Genomic DNA, 10,678 nt, shown 5'->3' with positions numbered 1-10,678 from the left:
TTAACCAAAAATTTTCTAAAGGTTTAAAATACCACTTGATATGAGAACAGTACCCAAGCACCTACCTTTAGGTCATTTCCATTTTAATAAAAATACTAACAACTTCTAAATCACTCCCAAACTTTTTGTTACAGTGAGGTATTTTTGAATACTAAATATAGAGACCAGCCACACATTTTACTAAAGTGAATTGTTTCCCAAAGTGCAAACAGAGAATAAATAAAAAGTAAAAACAAAACAAAACAACAAAAAAGAGAGCCCCCTTTTCCCCACTGGGCCATGGCCCAACTGGCCACCAGGCCGGCCCACCTAACCTTCCCTCATCCCCTTCCTGTTCACCTCACCCCCGTGGACACAGAACAATCGTCTAGGCCAGCGACTGCCACGCGCCAGGCATCTCGTGACCCCCTCAACGGATAAGGGCACCCCTCAGCGCCTCTCTCCCCCTTGGAAAACCCTAGCCTCAACTCCCCCCTCATAACTCTCTCCCCCCCTCCTCTGCTCCCTACTCCGAGCTCGACCGAGAGAGCCGGAGTGCGCCGGCTTGAACTGTTGCGGACACTGTGCTTCCCGCGCCACCGGTGGATGTCCAGGAGCCCCGACAGGGTCTTCTTCGTCGACTACACCAACAGATCGAAGCCGGGGTCACTGGTGACGCCGCTCACGTGCATCCTGTTGCCGACGCCCACCCCGTCGATCTCGTCATCCTCGGTTGTCCCCGGCCCCGTCGACCCTCCGCGACCTCACCGTGAGACTCTCCTCCATTTCCCCCTCCCCCCCCTCGCTTAAGATGCCGTCGCCATGCCCGCTCGTTGTAGGCCTTGCTCACTGCGGCCCCTGCTTTGCTTCCCGCGCCCTCTGGCCTCAGGCCGCGTACGACCGCACCTTTGCTTGTGCCCGCATGCAGGCCCTGGCCTCGACTGTTGCTGCTGCGTGTGCGCCCGCTACCGCGCGCCCCTGGTGCTTCCGCCGCTGCTGCTCGCCGATGCCGCCACTTACCGCTACGCGCTGCCCCCGCCCACTGTCCCGCTCCGCTGCACGACTGCGTCCGCACTCATCGCACTCGGCCGCGTCCTAGGCAGCGCGCGCACCCGCGCCCATGAGCCTTGCCTCTCACGCGTCCTGCCAGTTCCGCGCCCACGCCCTCCCTTCTCCGCCCGCCCGCTGCCGGCGCACGTGCTGCGCCGGCCGCCCCGCCTACGCCCGGCGTTGCCGCGTCCTGCGGCTGCTTGCCCCAGCCGCCCCATGCGTCATCCTGCGCACCACGTCCCCGACCGCCTCTGTCCCGCTGCTCGCCGCCACGCCCCGCCACCGCCCACTGCCACGACCTTCTCCCGCCACCTTGGCCGCTACGCCTGTGCCCGCCAGGGCTGTCGCCGCCCGAGCTCGCCTGGCTCCGCCAGTGCCCGTAACCCGTTGCCCGCCTGCCCGTTAATCCCCCCTGGCCTATGACATATGGGCCCTACGCCCCAAAACAAAAAAGTAAGTATATATATAACTTAATTAATTAATTAAGTAAATAATTAATTAACCTAATTAAGCCTGCTAATAAACTAATAAACTGATAGCTTGTTAGATCTATGTATGAAAGGGGCCCCACCCCCTGTTGAGCAGTCAAACTTTGACTGGTCAACTAGGTCCCCCTGGCCCACATGTCAGCCTTTGTGTACATTCTGTGTACAAAGGGCTGGGTACCCATAGCATTTTGTCTATTAATTTAAAATTAATAATATTTTAGGAAATGAAACCGAAACTTTAAAAATTAATATAAAATAATTCGTAACTCGGATGAAAATACTTTCTACATGAAAGTTGCTCAAAATGATGAGACGAATCCGGATACGTAGCCCGTTCGTCCGCCTCGCATCCCTAGCATAGCAAACATCCAACAATCCACCTCTGGTTCATTTGTCCATAAACGTCTAACACCGGGAATACTTTCCCGGATGTTTCCCCCCTTCGCCGGTATCGCCTACTAATGTGTTAGGCCCCCCTAGCACCGCGTAATGCCATGTTACACTTTGTGATGCTTTGATTGCTCTGTTATTTATTGTGTTCCCCCCTTTGTTACTTCTTTCCGATAGACCCCGAGACTGCCGGCGACCCCCAGTTCGACTACGGTGTTGACGACCCCTCCTTCTTGCTAGAGCAACCAGGCAAGCCCCCCTTGATCAACCTGATATCGCCTATTATTCTCTCTATGGCTTGCATTAGAGTAGTGTAGCATGTTACTGCTTTCCGATAATCCTATTCTGATGCATAGCCTGTCTTTGCTACTACTGTTGTTACCTTTAGCTGCAATCCTAAATGCTTAGTATAGGATGCTAGTATTCCATCAGTGGCCCTACATTCTTGTCCGTCTGCCATGGTATACTATCGGGCCGTGATCACTTGGGAGGTGATCACGGGTTTATACTTATATACATAATATGTGATACATGTGGTGACTAAAGTCAGGTCGACTCGTAGAGTACCCGCAAGTGATTCCGATGTGGGGGCTGAAGGGGCAGGTGGTTCCATCCAGGTAGTGATGGGCCTGGGTTCCCGACGGCCCCCGACTGTTACTTTGTGGCGGAGCGACAAGGTAGGTTGAGACCACCTAGGAGAGAGGTGGGCATGGCCCTGGTCGGCTGTAACGCCCCAGACACACCCGCCGATGGTCGTTACTCCTGGCGGGATCTAGACTGGCCCCACAGATCAATACTAGTCTTTTCTGCGCACTTTGTCCTCACTCATGCGCACCCGGGAGCAACTTCTCGGTCGGCCACCCATCCTGAAACTACTCCAAGCTAAGCACGCTTAACTTTGGAGTTCTGTCCGAATGGGCTCCCGGAAAAGAAGGAATTCCTTATTGATATGAGTAGTCTATCATCCCTAATAAGTCAGGCTATCACATACACCCCCACTCAGAGGAACCGACGTCCTCGTCGGGCCACAGGAACGTTCCCTCTTGGCACATACGTATGTGCATCCAGTCCGGCACATGTGCCATGCCGTGTGCCATGACGGGTCACAAACGTCATGAACAACATGAGCGTGCACGTGTCCGCAAACATCCGTGTAACCGCGAGGGTCGGCCCTGACACCAACTTGTAACGCCCCAGACACACCCGCCGGTGGTCGTTACTCCTGGCGGGATCTAGACCGGCCCCATAGATCAATACTAGTCTTTTCTGCACACTTTGTCCTCACTCGTGCGCACCCGAGAGCAACTTCCCTGTTGGTCACCCATCCTGAAACTACTCCAAGCTGAGCACGCTTAACTTGGGAGTTCTGTCCGAATGGGCTCCCGGGAAAGAAGGAATTCCTTATTGATATGAGTAGTCTATCATCATCCCTAATAATCCAGGCTATCACATCGGCGTCCGTGGTTACATCAATTAACACGCTTAACGAGATCTTGGTATTTGATTTGAGTCTGGCCACTAGCCTATACGCACTAACCAACTACGTGGGAACAATTATGGGCACTCGACGTCGTGGTATCAGCCGAAGCCTTCTTGACGTCAGCGACTGAGCAGCGCGCGCCGGATTGGACTGGAACGCCTGCTCTTGTATTAGGGAGGCTAGGTCTGCTTATCGGCCGCGTTCGCAATGTGCAAGTGTGCAATGGGTGATGGGCCCAGACCCCTGCGTGCATAGGATTTAGACCGGCGTGCTGACCTCTCTGTTGTACCTAGGTGGGGCTGCGACGCGTTGATCTTTCGAGGTCGGGCATGACCCAGGAAAGTCTGTCCGGCCAAAGGGGATCGAGCGTGTTGGGAAATGTGGTGCACCCCTGCAGGGAAGTTTATCTATTTGAATAGTCGTGTCCCTTGGTAAAAGGACGACCCAGAGTTGTACCTTGACCTTATGACAACTAGAACCGGATACTTAATAAAACACACCCTTTCAAGTGCCAGATACAACCCGGTGATCACTCTCTCATAGGGCGACCAGGAGGGGATCACCGGGTAGGATTATGCTACACGATGCTACTTGGTTAACTTACCATCTACTCTCTTCTACTTCTTCAAGATGGAGGCTGCCAGAAGCATAGTCTTCGATAGGACTAGCTATCCCCTTCTTATTCAGGCATTCTGCAGTTCAGTCCACAGATACTACCCTTTTCATTGATACCAATGCATATGTAGTGTAGATCCTTGCTTGCGAGTAATTTGGATGAGTACTCACGGTTGCTTTGCTCCCCCCTTTTTTTCCTTTTCTATACCTGGTTGTCGCAACCAGATGCTAGAGTCCAGGAGCCAGAGGATCTCGAGGATGATTCTACATGGGGTTCGACTTCGAGGAGTAGTTAGGAGGTCCCAGGCAGGAGGCGTTGCCTTTTCAATTGTTGCTACTTTTGTGCTGGCCTTCTTAAGGAAAACTTGTTTAACCTTATGTCTGTACTCTGATATTTTTGCTTTCGCTAACTCTTGTGTCTTCGAGAATTTGTATTCGAGCCTCCGAGGCCTCTGGCTTGTAATATAGAACTTGTATTATTTTAATTTGTGTCTAGAGTTGTGCTGTGATATCTACCCGTGAGTCCCTGATCTTGATCGTACACATTTGCGTGTATGGTTAGTGTACGGTCAAATCGGAGGCGTCACAAGTTGGTATCAGAGTCGACTGCCTGTAGGAATCCCCCTTCCACACTCCTTGGCCGAAGTTGAGTCTAGTCGATGAAAACTGTTTTACTAACATGGTTGTGCGGCCCATGGGCCCATGTCGCCATTGGGTGGTATTAGGATCTTTTATTCCTCGTCTATACTCTGGGACTCTGATCTCTCTTCTATTCGAGTTAAATTATTTTACTAATGCTAACTCTAGGTTCTCGTACCCACTTCCCACTGGAGAGCCCCTTCATTCCAGATGATCGACTGCTTCCCTAGAAGATTCTGACGATACTCGCCGATGTTCTCCCGAGACTTTGTGCCATCACTTTTGCCATTCCCTTCCAACGATAAACCCCTACAGATAACCACATACACTTGAAATTCATACAATCATTCCCTGTTGATCTTATTATTATAAGATACCTCAAAATTCTCTCTATTGTTCTGAGAATACTTCGTGCCTACTGCCTTGCAGTTCCTTGCCACATGAATACCCCTACGGATAATCCCTCGCACTTACCGAGTATCTGCTCATCCCCAGCTGTTCAGGTGTTTCACAAAAGTCTTTGATATACTATTCGATCCTCCGAAAATCCTTAGCAGCTTACTGCTCTGCAAATACTTGTCTGCTTGCATTATGGATGCTTCCCAAATGTCTGGTGATAACCCACAAGTATAGGGGACCGCAACAATTTTCGAGGGTAGAGTATTCAACCCAAATTTATTGATTCGACACAAGGGGAGCCAAAGAATATTCTCAATTATTAGCAGCTGAGTTGTCAATTCAACCACACCTGGAAACTTAATATCTGCAGCAAAGTATTTAGTAGCAAAGTAATATGATAGTAGTGCTAATGGTAGCAAAAGTAATATTTTTGGGTTTTGTAGCGATTGTAACAATAGCAGCGGAAAAGTAAATAAGCAAAGAACAATATATGAAAAGCTCATAGGCATTGGATCGGTGATGAGAATTATGTCGGATGCGATCGATCATGCAACAGTTATAACAAAGGGTGACACAGAACTAGCTCCAGTTCATCAATATAATGTAGGCATGTATTCCGAATATAGTCATACGTGCTTATGGAAAAGAACTTGCGTGACATCTTTTGTCCTACTCTCCCATGGCAGCGGGGTCCTATTGGAAACTAAGGGATATTAATGCCTCCTTTTAATAGAGTACCAGACCAAAGCATTAACACATAGTGAATACATGAACTCCTCAAACTACGGTCATCACCGGGAGTGGTCCCGATTATTGTCACTTTGGGGTTGCCGGATCACAACACATAGTAGGTGACTATAGACTTGCAAGATAGGATCAAGAACTCACATATGTTCATGAAAACATAATAGGTTTAGATCTGAAATCATGGCACTCGGGCCCTAGTGACAAGCATTAAGCATAGCAAAGTCATAGCAACATCAATCTCAGAACATAGTGGATACTAGGGATCAAACCCTAACAAAACTAACTCGATCACATGATAAATCTCATCCAACACATCACCGTCCAGCAAGCCTACGATGGAATTACTCACGCACGGCGGTGAGGATCATGAAATTGGTGATGGAGGAAGGTTGATGATGATGATGGCGACGGATTCCCCTCTCCGGAGCCCCGAACGGACTCCAGATCAGCCCTCCCGAGAGAGTTTAGGGCTTGGCAGTAGCTCCATATCGTAAAACGTGATGAATCCTTCTCTCTGATTTTTTCTCCCCGAACATGAATATATGGAGTTGGAGTTGTGGTCGGTGGAGCGTCAAGGGGCCCACGAGGCAGGGGGGCGCGCCCAGGGGGGTAGGGCGCGCCCCCACCCTCGTGGACAGGGTGTGGGCCCCTGACATGGATTCTTCTTCCAGTATTTTTTATATATTCCAAAAATAATCTCCTTTGATTTTCAGGTCATTCCGAGAACTTTTATTTCTGCACAAAAGGAACACCATGGCAATTCTACTGAAAACAGCGCCAGTCTGGGTTAGTTCCATTCAAATCATGAAATTGGTGATGGAGGAAGGTTGATGGTGACGATGGCGACGGATTCCCCTCTCCGGAGCCCCGAACGGACTCCAGATCAGCCCTCCCGAGAGAGCTTAGGGCTTGGCGACAGCTCCATATCGTAAAACGTGATGAATCCTGCTCTCTAATTTTTTCTCCCCGAACACGAATATATGGAGTTGGAGTTGAGGTCGGTGGAGCGTCAGGGGGCCCACATGGCAGGGGGCGCGCCCAGGGGGTAGGGCGCGCCCCTCCCTCGTGGACAGGGTGTGGGCCCCCTGACATGGATTCTTCTTCCAGTATTTTTTATATATTCCAAAAATAATCTCCGTTGATTTTCAGGTCATTCCGAGAACTTTTATTTCTGCACAAAAAGAACACCATGGCAATTCTGCTGAAAACAACGTCAGTCCGGGTTAGTTCCATTCAAATCATGCAAGTTAGAGTCCAAAACAAGGGCAAAAGTGTTTGGAAAAGTAGATACGACGGAGACGTATCAACTCCCCCAAGCTTAAACCTTTGCTTGTCCTCAAGCAATTTGATAAACTGAAAGTGATAAAGAAAAACTTTTACAAACTCTGTTTGCTCTTGTTGTCGTAAATATGTAAAGCCAGCATTCATATTTTCAGCAAAGATTATGAACTAACCACATTCGCAATAACATTTAGGTCTCATGTTTACTCATATCAATGGCATAATCAACTAGCGAGCAATAATAATAAATCTCGGATGACAACACTTTCTCAAAACAATCATGATATGATATAACAAGATGGTATCTCGCTAGCCCTTTCTGAGACCGCAAAACATAAATGTAGAGCACCTTTAAAGATCAAGGACTGACTAGACATTGTAATTCATGGTAGAAGAGATCCAGTCACAGTCATACTCAATGTAAACTAACAGTAATGGATGCAAATGACAACGACACTCTCCAACTTGTGCTTTTTAATAAGAGGATGGTGACTCAACAAAAAAGTAAATAGATAGGCCCTTCGCAGAGGGAAGCAGGGATTTGTAGAGGTGCCAGAGCTCGATTTTGAAATAGACATGAATAATATTTTGAGCGGTATACTTTCTTTGTCAACATAACAACCGAGAGATCTCAATATCTTCCATGCTACACACATTATAGGCGGTTCCCAAATAGAATGGTAAAGTTTATAGCCCCCTCCACCAACAAGCATCAATCCATGGCTTGCTCGAAACAATGAGTGCCTCCAATTAACAAGAGTCCCGGGGGAGTTTTGTTTGCAGTTATTTTGATTTGATTTGCTTAAAGCATGGGACTGGGCATCCCAGTGACCAGCCATTTTCTCGTGAGTGAGGAGCGGAGTCTACTGCTCTTGAGAATAACCCTCCTAGCATGGAGGATACATACAACCCTAGTTGATACATGAGCTATTCAAGTATACAAAACAGAATGTTTATTTGAAGGTTTAGAGTTTGGCACATACAAATTTACTTGAAATGGCAGGTAGATACCGTATATAGGTAGGTATGGTGGACTCATATGGAACAACTTTGGGGTTTATGGAGTTGGATGCACAAGCAGTATTCCCGCTTAGTACAAGTGAAGGCTAGAAAAAGACTGGGAAGCGGCCAGCTAGAGAGCGACAACAGTCATGAACATGCATTAAAATTAATCAACACCGAATTCAAGCATGAGTAGGATATAATGCACCATGAACATAAATATCGTAGAGGCTATGTTGATTTTGTTTCAACTACATGCGTGAACATGTGCCAAGTCAAGCCACTCGAATTGTTCAAAGGAGGATACCACCCTATCATACCACATCACAACCATTTTAATAGCATGTTGGCACGCAAGGTAAACCATTATAAGCTCCTAGCTAATTAAGCATGGCATAAGCAACTACAATCTCTAATTGTCATTGCAAACATGTTTCTTTCATAATAGGCTGAATCAAGAACAATGAACTAATCATATTTACAAAAACAAGAAAGGTCGAGTTCATACCAGCTTTTCTCATCTCAATAAGTTCATCATATAATCATCATTATTGCCTTATCACTTGCACGACCGAATAGTGTGGATAATAATAATAGTGCACGTGCATTGGACTAAGCTGGAATCTGCAAGCATTCAATTCAAGAGAGAAGACAAGGTAATATGGGCTCTTTGTTAGATCAACAATAATGCATATGAGAGCCACTCAACATTTTCATTATGGTCTTCTCCTCTCGACCCCCAAAGGAAAGAAAAGAAACAAAACTATTTACACATGAAAGCTCCCAACAAGCAAAAGAAGAACGAGAAATCTGTTTGGGGTTTCTTTTTAATTACTGCTACTACAGGCATGGAAATAAACTAACTAAAAAGCTACAACTAATTTTTTGATTTTTCTTAAGGTTTATTAAGGCACACAAGAAGAAAGCTTAAAAGGAAAATAAACTAGCAGGGATGATACAATGAAAAAGTATGAGCACCGACAACTAGCATGAGTGTGTGAACATGAATGTAATGTCGGTGATAAATATGTACTCCCCCAAGCTTAGGATTTTGGCCTAAGTTGGTCTACGCCCAAGGATGGCCTGGTGGATATCCGAAGTAGAAGCTGGGTGAGGGAGTCCTGGGCTAAGGGGTCCTCGGGAGTCCGGCCTGTTATCCATGGGCCGGACTGATGGGCTGTGAAGACATGAAGACCGAAGACTGTACCTGTGTCCGGATTGGACTCTCCTTGGCATGGAAGGCAAGCTTGGCAACCGACTATGAAGATTCCTTCTCATGTAGCCGACTCTATGTAAACCCTAGATCCCCCCGGTGTCTATATAAACCGGAGGGGTTAGTCCGGAAAGGATATATCCATTACCATAGTCATATATGCTAGGCTTCTAGGGTTTAGCCATCACGATCTCGTGGTAGATCAACTCTTGTAACACTCATTGTTGGAAATATGCCCTAGAGGCAATAATAAATTGGTTATTATTATATTTCCTTGTTCATGATAATCGTTTATTATCCATGCTATAATTGTATTGATAGGAAACTCAGATACATGTGTGGATACATAGACAACACCATGTCCCTAGTAAGCCTCTAGTTGACTAGCTCGTTGATCAATAGATGGTTACGGTTTCCTAACCATGGACATTGGATGTCGTTGATAACAGGATCACATCATTAGGAGAATGATGTGATGGACAAGATCCAATCCTAAGCCTAGCACAAAGATCGTGTAGTTCGTATGCTAAAGCTTTTCTAATGTCAAGTATCATTTCCTTAGACCATGAGATTGTGCAACTCCCGGATATTGTAGGAATGCTTTGGGTGTATCAAACGTCACAACGTAACTGGGTGACTATAAAGGTGCACTACAGGTATCTCCGAAAGTGTCTGTTGGGTTGGCACGAATCGAGACTGGGATTTGTCACTCCGTGTAAGCGGAGAGGTATCTCTGGGCCCACTCGGTAGGACATCATCATATGCGCAATGTGACCAAGGAGATGATCACGGGATGATGTGTTACGGAACGAGTAAAGAGACTTGCCGGTAACGAGATTGAACAAGGTATAGGGATACCGACGATCGAATCTCGGGCAAGTACAATACCGCTAGACAAAGGGAATTGTATACGGGATTGATTAAGTCCTTGACATCGTGGTTCATCCGATGAGATCATCGTGGAACATGTGGGAGCCAACATGGGTATCCAGATCCCGCTGTTGGTTATTGACCGGAGAACGTCTCGGTCATGTCTGCATGTCTCCCGAACCCGTAGGGTCTACACACTTAAGGTTCGATGACGCTAGGGTTATAAAGGAAGCTTGTATGTGGTTACCGAATGTTGTTCGGAGTCCCGGATGAGATCCCGGACGTCACGAGGAGTTCCGAAATGGTCCGGAGGTAAAGATTTATATATAGGAAGTCCTATTTTGGCCATCGGGACAAGTTTCGGGGTCATCGGTATTGTACCGGGACCACCGGATGGTTCCCGGGGGCCCACCGGGTGGGGCCACCTATCCCGGAGGGTCCCATGGGCTGAAGTGGGAAGGGATCCAGCCCAAAGTGGGCTGGGGCGCCACTTCCCTTATGGCCCATGCACCTAGGGTGAAGGGG

The 10,678-nt window shown here is 47.5% G+C and overlaps 1 long non-coding RNA gene across 1 annotated transcript; it reads left to right on the top strand.

Annotated features, from left to right (window-relative positions):
* The first annotated feature begins 467 nt into the window (after window positions 1–467).
* LOC147991623 (uncharacterized) lies at window positions 468–4,481 on the top strand. Its single transcript, XR_015613961.1, has 2 exons — window positions 468–748; window positions 2,085–4,481. It is a non-coding gene; the product is annotated as an uncharacterized LOC147991623 (long non-coding RNA).
* Window positions 4,482–10,678: the final 6,197 nt, after the last annotated feature.

The sequence above is a fragment of the Triticum urartu genome, chromosome 1A (assembly GCF_056163025.1).
Source record: "Triticum urartu cultivar PI428250 chromosome 1A, HENAU_Tu73, whole genome shotgun sequence".
Lineage (NCBI taxonomy): Eukaryota > Viridiplantae > Streptophyta > Magnoliopsida > Poales > Poaceae > Triticum > Triticum urartu.
The sequence above is the reverse complement of the archived record's forward strand: the minus strand, read 5'-3'. Positions and strand labels throughout refer to the sequence as shown.